A 12,547-nucleotide genomic window follows, 5' to 3' on the forward strand; every position below is an offset into this window, starting at 1 on the left:
TAGCTTGCCTGCCGCTCAGGACAGTAAGTAAGCCGGACACGGTTGATAAGTAAGTTGGCCCCAATGGCCGGCAGGACTTTCGGGTCATTTGAAGCCCAAGCTGATGTGTACAGTTCGAGAACCAAACGCTACAAGGGTTCGACTTGTATACGCTCTAGGCTCAGTGACTCTTCCATAGCAGACTGTACCAACAGCTGTTTAATGCAAAGGCCACTTCGAACACTGCACGATCCCAGGAAAAGAGGGCGATAAAGTTGTTTCTACCCGCTCCATACAGCCACCCGAATGACTTAAGGGAACTTCTCCGCACACTGAGGATTACTGCGGAGAAGCAAGCTATGCCGAATGCCTTTATGGAAAGCTACGCGGGCGCAGACGCACCTTGCAAACCACGTCGCAACTGTGAAATGACTGTAGATTATTTATGCTCAACTTCTTCCTCGCTGCATAAATTAATTCTCGTGCATAGCGTGTCCGCCAAACTAATCCGCCATCGCATATTATAAATTTCGTGCGTACCTCTAAAATAACGAACTTCTTTCTTGGTTATCTAATGTCGATATTAGGCACTACACCCAAGTCAGACAAGCCTGAACCAACTAACTTAAACCAAACAAATAAACAATAGCAGTAAAAAAACTGAGCGCAGTAACAAGTGCACCAATAAAATGCAGAGAGAGAGAGAGAGAGAGAGAGAGAGAGTCTAAACAAGAAATTAATTCAGTTACGGAAAAGCAACAGAACTGAGCACAAACTAAGCATATAAACTAAGTCAGAACGCAGGAAATCTTAAGAACGTGAACTAACTACAAACACAGCACCAATTGGTATAGAAAGCGAAAAAAGAAAAGCGGTAGATTCCACGCCCTGTGTAAATCGATGTTATGCGAATCACATTGCGAGTAGCTGGCTATCCAGCATCGTTAAACTTGGTACTGGGGGCCCCAGGTGTAATCCCACAATAGCGCACGCATTTGTGTCCATTGGATAGACCCGAAACGAGGCGAGAAAGGAACTCGCCTACCGCGAACTACCTGGTATGAGCAATGTCCGCCATGGTAATGAATGACCTTACTCTCCCACCATCATGCATTTCACCTCGTTTCGATCATGCACAAAAGGTGGGAATAATGTGCCTACCGCAAACGTGTTATCGATCATTTATACCCTTCACTTCAAAGGACTGAAACCACCTTCCGGGATCAGTCACGTTCAGTGGCGTAACAAGGGGTGGGGGGGGGGGGGGAACGTGTCAAATATGTCTGGAGACCCCCTATTTCCGTCGGCTTGATTGGGCGTGAATGGTAAAGAATGCTCCGGTAACCAGCAGGCCGAGCTCATGTACTCGATGTACCAAATGTGTAGCGCCGCAGAATTGTCGGCTACAGCTTTATCAACATCCTACGTAATATTATTACCTTATTATTATTATTACTTATTACTTATTACTTACTTATTATTATTATTACCTTATTTAACACGTACTGATGCTTTTCGTTTCTCCTTTTTTCCTGGCACAATTGAAATGTGGAACAGATTGCCTGATGCAGTTGTGAGCAACGAGGGCTCTGCCGAATTTGAAAATGCGTTGGATACTTTCTTTTACGAGAATGTATACTAAATTGTTGCTGCGAGCACTTTCGTTGACTTTTCTTTGTATAACTACTGTTATTTGCCTTTGTTAACTTCCAAGAGCGCCAGTGCATTTGTATGTTACATAGAAAGAAAATTATGTATCATGTATTCTTGACACATCACCCTCCCTGTAATGACCCCAACAACGGGGTTGACAGTATCAAATAAATAAATAAAAATAAATAAATAATTGCACGAATGTGCAGGCGAAAAAAATTAACTCGCTAAGTGGTCGCTAAACTACTCGCCTTGGCGGAACGTTTCATGTGCGGTGCGCTCGCGCTGGGAGCTCATGTCCCACTATGGTTTGTGTGTCGTAAGTATGTATACAATGTTACATTTATCAGTTTTGTATAATTTGTATTAGTTTTGTATCAGTTTCGCGGTGTTGAATGAAAGCACTGTTACCTGGTCATATCTAACCGTCTCTTTGTCATTTTGTTGTTGTTCTAATGGTGGCGTCCCACAGGGCGCTGTATTGAGTCCTATTCTCTTTAACCCAACTGTGGTTGGCCCTGCTGAAATATTACCCAAGACAATTCACCTATCAATGTACGCCGATGATGTACCTCAAGCCACAGTTTTCAAACTTGTTGCGACACATCAAGGCTACATTCCGTCGGGCTTTACACCAGCAGCAAGACCACTGTACCCCTCTGGTGCCTACGACAGCTACAAGTACGCCTCACGATTCCGGGAAATACTAAGAAGACCCGTCATACAGAAGTGGCTATACGACAGTTGACATTGCCATTACTGAACGAGGCATATGAACAAAGAACGCGTATTTACACCGATGGATCTGTCTTAGCCACCAGCTCCACAAGCGCGGTTATCATCCTGGCCTTACAAGTCACAATTACGTTCAAAGTGTCCCATATAACGACCTCTATGGCAACAGAACTTGCCGCTCTACGTGTCACTGTTAATTACATCGCACAAGCCAAACCTCGAAAGTGGGTCGTTTTTTTTTTTTTTTGTGGCTCCAAGTCAGCCCTTCAGAGTCTGCAGTCAGCCTTACGAGGCAAGACCTATGGATAACCTGTGTTTGAGACCACAGAGGTTCTCCATCAACCCCTCGTAAACGGACATCTCATCTTTCAATGGCTTCAGGGCCACTGTGGCATCGTCGGAAATGACCTTGTTGATGATGCCACCCGGTCAATACATCAAAAAAAAAAAAAAAAACTGACACTTTCTATACCCTCATCAAGGACAGACGCTACGAGGGTCCTTGTTTACTTGCTCAAACCAAGACTGAAACTTTGCTCAACACCCCGAATTTCTTTAACTGCAGTCTCTACCGGCAGTTGATCAACGGGATGTGCGTCTGGTTGACCTTCCTGCCGTTCCTTCCTTTGTTTCCTCCTCCTCTTCCTGTTGTTATTGTTGTTGTTGTTGTGTGACTTCATGTCACAAATACATGTGTCCTGTTTCAGCTGCACGGAATTTTACAAAAAGGGGAATTTTGTGAGGATATTTCCCGATATTCTATCAGGTTATGCGTCTTTGTGACCACTAGGAACTCGTGCAAAATATGGCAGATAATTAATAAGGATGTCTTAACTAACTGCTTAATTAGAAATTATAGGGGAAACACTGCAATTCGGGAATTGAGGGCCCAAAATGATATAATCAACTCGACAAAAACTTATTTAAACAAAATCGTCTTAGGTGAGCTTGCGGTACTTAGGCACTACGGGCGACCCAGTATGGCAGTACCGAAAGAAATATGAAAAAGTGTACCTGTGACGTCGATATCTCTACCCTCTCCATTGCGAGTGCAGACCAACAGTAGCGCAAGCTTCCGCTGGCACGGACCTCATAGCGGCCTTCTAGTTTTTTGCTCGGTGACGCCAGGAATCGACGCGGAGCGTGCTCTATTCCGTTTACAATTCTGTGGCGCTACCGCAGCTCGGATGATCACGTTTGCCAATAGCAGCAAATAAAGTAAGGCTTTATGGATCAGAATGAAGAGAACTCGTAATTGTCATAGCATTGGCGTCCGCGCAGCAAGGGAGCAGGTGGCGTTTTCTGATAAGGTGGGGAGATCAGCGTCACTGACACGCTATTTAATTTTCGTTTGGGTTCAGTACCTACGACGATTTTTGTGAAGCTGTTGTTGGGCAACATATGACTGTCAGGATTCAATTTTGCAAATGCAGTATTGCGTCTAAAATCGCTAGTTAAAACTTTATTGGCTGCCAAGCCTTACATTCTGGCAGCAGATGTGCAGATGCGCTAATCACAAGTTATCACTGCAGCACCCTGTGTTATTTGGTGCAGAAAATGAAACAGCCTGTATACCTTCTACGTTAGCGATCTCTGGGAACGAAAGCGAAGGAGGGGAGGGAGGGTCCAAGGCGGCTGTGCTGGTGCTGAAACGTACCCCCCCCCCCCTCACTCCTCGGTTCGATATCTTCGCCTTTCTGACTACACACAGGGGGGGGGGGGGGGAGGCGATGACAGGTGACCTATGGGTCCCGGGTGCCAGACGACCTAGCTACGCCACTGGGACTCACGTCGACTGGAAAGGGATCATAATTAGAGGTTTACCGAGAACACTTTTGGCTGAAATGAATTAGTTCTTGCTCTTCTCCGCCGCGCTCAAGCAGATCGAGCTCGTGTTAGTCGCTCGTGCATTCATACGTTACACGTATGCAGGCAGAGTCACTCATGAGTCGTCTGATTAACACTCAGACCCATACCCGACCGTGAGTCCACGTTCGACGGGGTCCGATTTCTGCATGGCGACTTCTGCAGTTCGAGCGAGTTCGGTGTCCTTTTAGTTGAGTACTGAGGGAGCCATACGCGACACGTATATCTTGTGATTGAGCCCGAACGAGTTCTGTTTATTTAGATGGGGCGTGCAGCACACTGTTGTGATCGGCCGTTCACCCCGCGACACCCTCCGGTCACGGCTCGCGCGATTATGGGGAACGGACCGGCGGCCTCGGCAAAATGGTTCTCAAAACGGATGATTTATGGCCAACACGGGAGTACCTCTGTCAGGAGAGGTTTGGGCAATTAGCAAGGATACGGTCCTTTACCTGACAGCCCCCCCCCCCCCCCCAATTGGCATGTCCACGCGGAGGACGGAGTCAGTGTACGATCGGAGTCAACGTACGCTCCCCCTTTTCCCTGTTTGTGCCCAGTGCTGTGCGTGCGTTTCCGACAAAGCTCCCTTCGGAGGTGAAACGGCAACAGGCCTCCCGATTGGTGGGACCTGATGATATCGCTCTCCTGACATCGTATTGGGGGAAGTGACTGAACAATGACCACGCAGGGCATAAAAGGAGCAACGGACGGTGGGAGTGATCGGCTGCTACAACTCCCTGATGAACGTTTCTCTACTACCTTGAATTTTCTTGTACATATGTAAATATAAACGTGTATGTAAAACGTCCTGAATATCGGCACCAGCCACACGTTCGCTTACTCCTCCACGAGCAAAGTAGATTCCACATCTTCGGACCCCCAGTCGCAACAACACCCGCGAGTGCGTGTCTGGGCGTGCTGCTGAACCGGCTGTTGACGACGGGCTTCTGCCCACCATCGCCACGCGTTCTTGTCTTCTCTGCGCAGCTCGTGCACAGTGAAATAATTTGTACCCTTAAAAGTGAATGAAAGTGTAAATCGGCCTACAACTCACGCCCTTACACCCTTTCCGGGTATAAGAGTGAGAGTTTTAAACATATATTTAAGCCCTTGTTCACTTTTGAGGGTATCAGTTATTTTACGGTGGGCTCTGCCTCCTCAGCTGCCGCTGCCTAGCTTAACTTTGGTCGTCGCAACTTACGGGGCAGAGCGGACGTGCGACGGCTTCTTGTTCTATAGCAGCGAAAATTTCGGTGTTGGAAATCGAGGGACCGAAAGTTAAAGACTCAAAGATCAATGAGCTGGGAAATTGAGAAAGCTTATTAGGCCAGTGATTGAGGCCACGAAGCCTGCATATCAAAGATTGGTGTCACAGCTTGCTTATTAATAAAGTGACCTGTGGCACCACCAGGGACGTCATGAACAGACTCAATAATATTTTGTGCAGCTGGATAACGGGCACAGTCAGTTGGCTTTATTCGTATCCTGGCTCGGCCGAGCAGGCAACACTTCAACAGAATGCGAACATGGGCTTGTTGGTACACGATGAACTTAAATCGAATAACAGCTGAAGAAACAGGGCAGACAGGAGTGAACGCGAAACACTTATTTATCGCACATGAAGAAGAGTTCTTACGAAAGAAAAGCTTCGTGAGCTCGGTCCATGACGCATACCGAAAAGTGAGGAAAGAGAAGAGTAAACGCCATCGAACTTATCACACTTCTTCGGAGCCTTGTGCAATTTCGCTGGCGCCGGCCAGCATCGGGCAAGCCGAGTGGCCTCGCGAGTCGCACCTGCTCAAGTACTTATTCTCGAGAAATTATCTTTGCGGGCATCCACGTGTAAGATATTGTAGATAAAGGTGCTGACACTGACCTGACAATATGATAAACCCCGGTTCACTGCTTGTACAGTGCACTCATCACACGCTCTGATAATCATCAAATATTCCCACGATACATAGCGTTACGCTTTTACAACAGCAGCAAACAACACCGTACTCACCACTGAGGAGAGCTGAGAATTTGACGTCCCGCGCTTTGTACTTATTTCCCCTTCTTTTTGGTGTGCCAGTCGTTCACGAAAAAAAGCGAGCGTTGGGTATCTGTTGGCGGGAGAAGTAGGATGGGAGTGTCTGGCCTAAACCTTCACCTGGTAGTGTTTGCACGTCGTGTGAGCAGTCGTGCACGCTTTTTTTTTTTGCGCAACTGGTGCGATGTCTCCTCGCGTGTCTGCCTCCGCCGAACAAAGGGCATCACGCATTTCTGCAGCTTCCCGGAAACGTAAACACTGCTGGGAAAGCTGACGCGCAGCTGTGTGCGTCTCGTGCGACGCGCGCACCGTCGCGGTCTCCTCGAAAGCGCCACGCGACGAGACGACACAGAAATGCTTAATCACGACGGCTCGCACCGATCTCGTTGGAACCTCCGATGCCGGCGAAAGACCTCCGGAAAGCACTTAAGTTAGAACAAACCAGCTGAGATACGTTCGGAGGTAATTATTTTACTAAAATATAAATGGCATAGCTGCTTCGACAAACGACTTTAGGGTTCGGTGACCAGGTAATGGGTGTTTGCGGGATGACGTCAGAAATGTATCGTTTCGCCCCTTTCCTGCGATCGCTGCGGCTGTGACACATGACGCAGGCAAAGAAAAAAAAAAGACACGCTTTTGTGAAGTTCTTTATGAGCATCATAATCACCGCTAAACAATGTAAGCAAGTTTCGCTCTGTCTTGACGTCATGATAATGTTGATGACGCCAGGTCCGGCATTCCGAGACCAGCTTTAGTGTCAAATACTGTGTCTTATATTTGTTATCCAACATTAATACTTGCTAACTATCATCCTTTTGCGTGCGCGAAGTGAGTGGTAAAGTTAGTGAAAGATCGAAAACCTGTCTCGGCATTCCTTTAATGGAATCAGGTGCATGACAGTGTTCAATTTTTTACATGCACACTAGCTGGATGCTTATAGAGTGGCAAGCCTGTCAACGTTTCTCACTGCGATCTTGCTTTTTGCTGTGACAACTGTTAGTGGGATTTGCCCTACGCTGTAATCGAAAGCTCTAACCATAGTGCCTTCGTGGGAGAAAAGGAAATCGCTCCTGTGTACAGAAGTACACAGGAGCGTTCTGGATTGTTTCAGTATCATGTCACCTGCAGTTGCAGTCAGATGTGCACGGAAGTCGTGTCATTGTCGTGCCGTTGTCGGGCCGTTGTATTTGACTTTAGGGCATATTATCGCCGTTTGCAGCGGTCTGCTTGAAACGGCGCCTCCAAATTTTTTTTAATAGTCTATTCTTCTATTCTTTGGGGAAAGAGATTTGCGTCCGATTGGGAACGAAATTTGGTCGGTTGCCTGCTTGGTGAACGGAACTTCTGACGGATTGCAGTCGACCTTTACTGCAGTCACTGCGACTTTCTATTGGCTTACATGTGGCAACTGCAACGTAATTGTAGCTGGTGAATTGGGAAGTCTAGTGACGAGTAAATTGAAACCAAGGAGAGGAAAACAGGCGTATTTAGCGCGTGTCTTCGGCGCTCGAGGACTACGCCAGAACGACAGCCCATATGTTTTTCGTGCGTGCTGTCGTTAAGGCAGCCACGCTTAATGAATGTCGACCTATACTGCATTTACCCGTTGAGCATCGTATGGTGTCCGGATGTCTATTTGATTTTCTTGACTCAAAAAAAGAAAAAAAAAGAAAGGCCGAACGAGAGACTGTTCGTCGGAGCTGGCGTGACATTTCACAAATGTTCTGAGGTCACTAGCAGACAGGACACCAGCAATCCTTACGAAAAAAAAGAAAGAAAGAAATGCGTACACCGACGACGTGGTTAAGAAGCTGTGCGTCATCCTTCAAATACCGTGCGCTGGGATATTAGTCAGAGCAATGCGCGGGATTCATGCCAAATAAAGAAAAAAATGCAACGGAGGAGGCCATTAATACGACGTTGGCTGTTAATTAAACATGATCAGCATATGTGGAATCGCGACAGTCACCCCTTCCAAGACGAAAACGATGGTCATCGATCTGTGGCCCTTGTTCGTCAGCGTAGTAATGAAGATGCCGGTATATGCCAGCCGTTTGCACTTTGCAAAGCTGATCACAAGTGTCTTGGGCGATGAGGACGTTGATGCCCCTCGATGAAATGCATTCCGTAGTCGGAATGATCGAAAGAAAGTGCGAGGACGGTGTAACTTTCTCAGCTAACGGCTTTCGCCTTAGAGAGGACGTAGAGAGGAATGCTGTTGTTTAACGAATGCCGTAGATGTCAGCCAATGCGCAGGCCAGGCATATATGCTACTCCAGATGACATCCGAGCTGGACAGTCGCGTAGAGACACGCGTGAAAACTTAATTTCTCCGGCGACACTGACATTGCGGTGAGAGTCACAAGAACAGCACGTATATCTGTTCTACTGCCTCCACCATCCACCGCTCGAGGGAGATTTCTGGTGGCGTGCCAGGTCATGATTATATGACGATTCCCCTGACGAAGGTTACTGAGATAATGTTTCCGAGACATGATTGAACTGGGTCATAAATGCGCAGTTCAAGCCATCTTACATGCATATATGGGTTTCGGCGCGCAGAACAGGGCCCTTGTTGGTTCGTTGTGTACAGTGTTCCAGTGTCGTTTCCCGTATGCCCTCTCGTTCCTTACCTGCCTTCTCGCGACGAGACACGTAAACACGTGTGCCCTATACCCGTTTCTTTCATTAGGTTGCGAGAGAGGAGACGCTTCTTCGCCGGGTGAGTTGCCTGTGCAAAGCCATCGCGGCTTGTCGGTCAGAGTCAACCAAAGAGTGTAGTTCGAATCATTTCAGTTACCTGTGTCTATGGGCTGTGACCTCGCAGCATAACCGGCAAAACGCCCAACGATCCGACTTGGTCTTCGCAATGGCCGACAAGTGCAACTAACGGCCAGAACGCGCGGCAGGGGCCTTGAGATAGCACGACTAGGCGCTGCTAATGACCAGGTGTCGCGAGCTGGTGCGGCCCAAATTTAGGGAGGAGGGCGGTGTCAGTTCAAAAAGGATGTCAGGAGCTCAGCGGGCGCAAGAGCAGAAAAGAAGAGGGAGCATGCGCTCGTCAAAAAAAAAAAAAAAAAGGTCACACGCGGAAATTGTATCTCCGTTAATTCTTATTTGCGTGCTATACGCACTCAGCGATTTGTTCCCTAATTCTGGTTCCCTTACTATTGCCCCCTCCCACGATCTCCTCTAACCTTATCGTCACTTCCTATCACCTTATACTCTTTGCTCTTTGTACTTTCATATACCTCTTCCTGAAGCTAAGAACGATAAGAACAACGACCAGAACAAATGGGCTCTTGTCAAAATTAATCGCTGTAGGTTTGTTCGTCCAACCGAGTTGTCCTGGCAGTGGTATGTCAGAGCAATAACGTTAGGCATTTCATTACCTTGGTTTGTTTTTCTTTTTAAAGCGAAGCCTTTATTTGCGAACCTCGCCCGGTTTCATGACCGTGGGAGCTGCGTGGCTGTTCTGTCGCCGAATAGGTCAACCGATCACAGCAAAGCACGCGCGCCGCGCGCGCCGTTGGGATTCCTTGCAGCACCACCTCTCCGCACATCCGCGCACATGCTCACCTCCGCACATCCGCGGCGCCGTGCAGGGAAAGCAAAATAAAAAGAACCAGAAAGCTCGCCTTCGCGCATCCGCGGCTGCACGGTAATGGGGAAGTAAACACTTCTTTCGGATAGAATGGATTCGATTTGTGCTACGTACACGTATGCGCATGCTGCCTCTGAAACCATGATGCGTTCAAGGCGTCCGTCGTACTCGCTGGTAAAGTCAGCAACTCGGTATAATTTGTGTGTGCCCGCACTTGAGTGTGTGCGCGTATCTGTGCGTGCTTGCATGCGTGCGTGTACTCGTGTTTCGACTACTTATACGCTCACACGAAGCTTCACTGTATATAGATTCTAACGCGTTGGGTCTGCTGCATTAAAAAAACATACTATAGCTGTAACTTTTACGACTGCAGCAACAGGTGTGAGTCTCGACGTGCTCTGGCATTCCCTTAAACTATTAAACTGAACTGTAATGACCTTTCATACTGATGGCGGACCATCCTTTAGCCGAGACATTAAAAACACGGACATGGTGGTGCTTTTGAGTAGAGAAGGAAGTGACTTGTGTGACAGGCTGACTTGGCACGCCAAAGTATAGGTGCTATCCAATACTAAACAACTGCGTAAAAGCACACTCCTGTTTCTGTTTTTAGGATCCTACAGCATAAAGAATTTTTGCCCTACATTGACGTCAGTCTCTAAATTAAATTAAATTTTTTGCCCTACTAATTTTAGCGCGCAAGGTGGCGTGAATACGTAAAGAAAATATAGAAATGACATTTCTGCGTTAGCTATTTCATAGAGCTCGTTCCTTGTGGCCTTATAAGCTACGCAGCGGTTTGAAGAATCGCATAACATATCGCTGCCATCTTTTATTACGTGCTACCAACAAACTGCCATCGGTTATTACGTGCTATGTTCACTGATTAGATTTCCGCCGTGACCAGTGCTGCCAACCTCTGAAGCGAGCTTTTTTTTCTCTCTTGGATAAAAATAAATCCCGTTTCCCCTAGATTTTTGCAAGATGTGGTTGTTAATCAGTTTGTCAGTATAATTTCTGTAAAAAAACTTGTTTGTATTATGAAATTAGAGTACAAATTTTATTGTTTAAATTATTCTTCTAGCTCGTTCGAAAATATTAAAATAGCGAAGTCACTGCACTTAAACTGAACTGATGTAGTGCAAGTTCTTATGCTGAAAACAAAGCCTCCTGCTTAAGCCATATTCAAAGAAGAAGACGTCAGATCGTCTGTACCTTTTCGTTGTCCAAGCTTGTTTTGCATGTAGAGCAATGTACCAAGATCACACGGAACCTTATTCGAACTGTAAGAAAGGTGGGTGCCTGGCTTCCCTTACAAAATGGAACAGTGTGCTACTTCTGCAAATGAAAAGATGTGATTAATATTTCTTTGCATGCCGTGTACTGATTTAACGCCACCCCACTTACCCGCTTACGTGTAAGTGCGTATTTACAGCGAAGCATGCAGATACGTGGCTAATTTCTTTCTTTTCTCCACAACAAAACTGACCCAGACACATGACCACTGGTACGCTGTCCAAGGTTCCTTTGCCTGTGATTGGTTCCCGCTAAATTTTAATATACGCGTGCATAGTCGGCTGTTTAGCGCCCCGACCACGTTGTCACGCTCGGGGCTAAGCATATATCTAAACGCTTACGCCCAGATTTGCCACGTGCTTGTTTGGTACGCGTTGCAGCATACGCCTGTTTCACCGGTTACAGATGAATACTTCATTCAGAGTGCGCCGACGTCGACAGCACAGTTAAGAGGTACGAACGGCAACAGCGCCGTATAGCAGTAATTCGCTGAAAAGCCCAGGGCATCCTCACCCCGTCGTTTACTTGGCGAGGTGCGTTCGGTGTGCTGCAGGGCGATCAAAAGTCATATACATAGCATGCTAATGCGAAGGTAATTTGCTTCGACTGAGATAAAAAGAAGCCGTCACGTCAGCAGTTCCACTCTTCCGACGTATTAGCGCGCACATTTCCTACATTTTGTCAATTTTCCCCTTTCCCCAGAAAAAGAAAAGGGCTTAAAATCCCTCGATATGAGCATTTCCCCAATAGTTGGCAGCACTGTCCGCAGCTAATGAAGTTACCTGTGTGATGCATCCACCGTGGTCTGAAAAATAGTTATTGATGCTCGATGGCTATACGAATGTCGGCGCCTATACTTATCTCGGTTGCTCCCGAAGGCCTCGCCGCAACTGCTCAGTCACGCCAGACGTGCGCGCAATGCCAGCCTGCTTCCGAAAAGCACGAGCTGCAGCGCCGCAGTTACAGACGTGTCGTGCGGGGAATGCGACCAGCAGAAATGTCAGAGGTCTCACTGCGAGTGAAAGCAGACCGACTCACGAAGTTTTCCCACTCTTCTTCAGCAAGGTCTACGCTGTGAAAGTCAATTTGGCGTCCGTTGCTCCATTCCGCGAGTCATGTGACTGACGGCCGCCCGACGTGCTTATGTTTCCTTTCGCCAGAAAGTGCACGCCAGCAGCTGCGGTGTGACATTCTTTCGCCCACTTCAACCGCTGCACGTGTAACTTCCTTGCAATTGGCGCACGTTCTCGCTGAAAACCAACAACAAGTAAGGCCTTATCACAAACAAAAACGTGCCTAATTCTTGCCATCATGTTTCTACATTATTGGTGATCGGGGCGCGACGATTACTCGTATTTGGCAGTATATCAAGCAACATA

At 47.3% G+C, this 12,547-nt stretch overlaps 1 protein-coding gene across 2 annotated transcripts in view; it reads right to left on the reverse strand.

The window, feature by feature from the left end:
- Nucleotides 1–12,248, reverse strand: part of LOC142582537 (major facilitator superfamily domain-containing protein 6-like) — a 31,184-nt gene extending 18,936 nt beyond the window's left edge. The window contains exons 1-2 of one of the 2 annotated variants that reach the window (XM_075692371.1): nt 11,951–12,248; nt 11,088–11,210 (exon numbers count right to left, since the gene is read on the reverse strand). The gene's annotated coding sequence lies outside the window, so the exon portion shown is untranslated. The remainder of the gene's footprint in view (nt 1–11,087; nt 11,211–11,950) is intronic. The other variant, XM_075692368.1, reaches the window with a different exon arrangement.
- Nucleotides 12,249–12,547: the final 299 nt, after the last annotated feature.

Source organism: Dermacentor variabilis, chromosome 5 (genome assembly GCF_050947875.1).
Source record: "Dermacentor variabilis isolate Ectoservices chromosome 5, ASM5094787v1, whole genome shotgun sequence".
Classification (NCBI taxonomy): Eukaryota; Metazoa; Arthropoda; class Arachnida; order Ixodida; family Ixodidae; genus Dermacentor; species Dermacentor variabilis.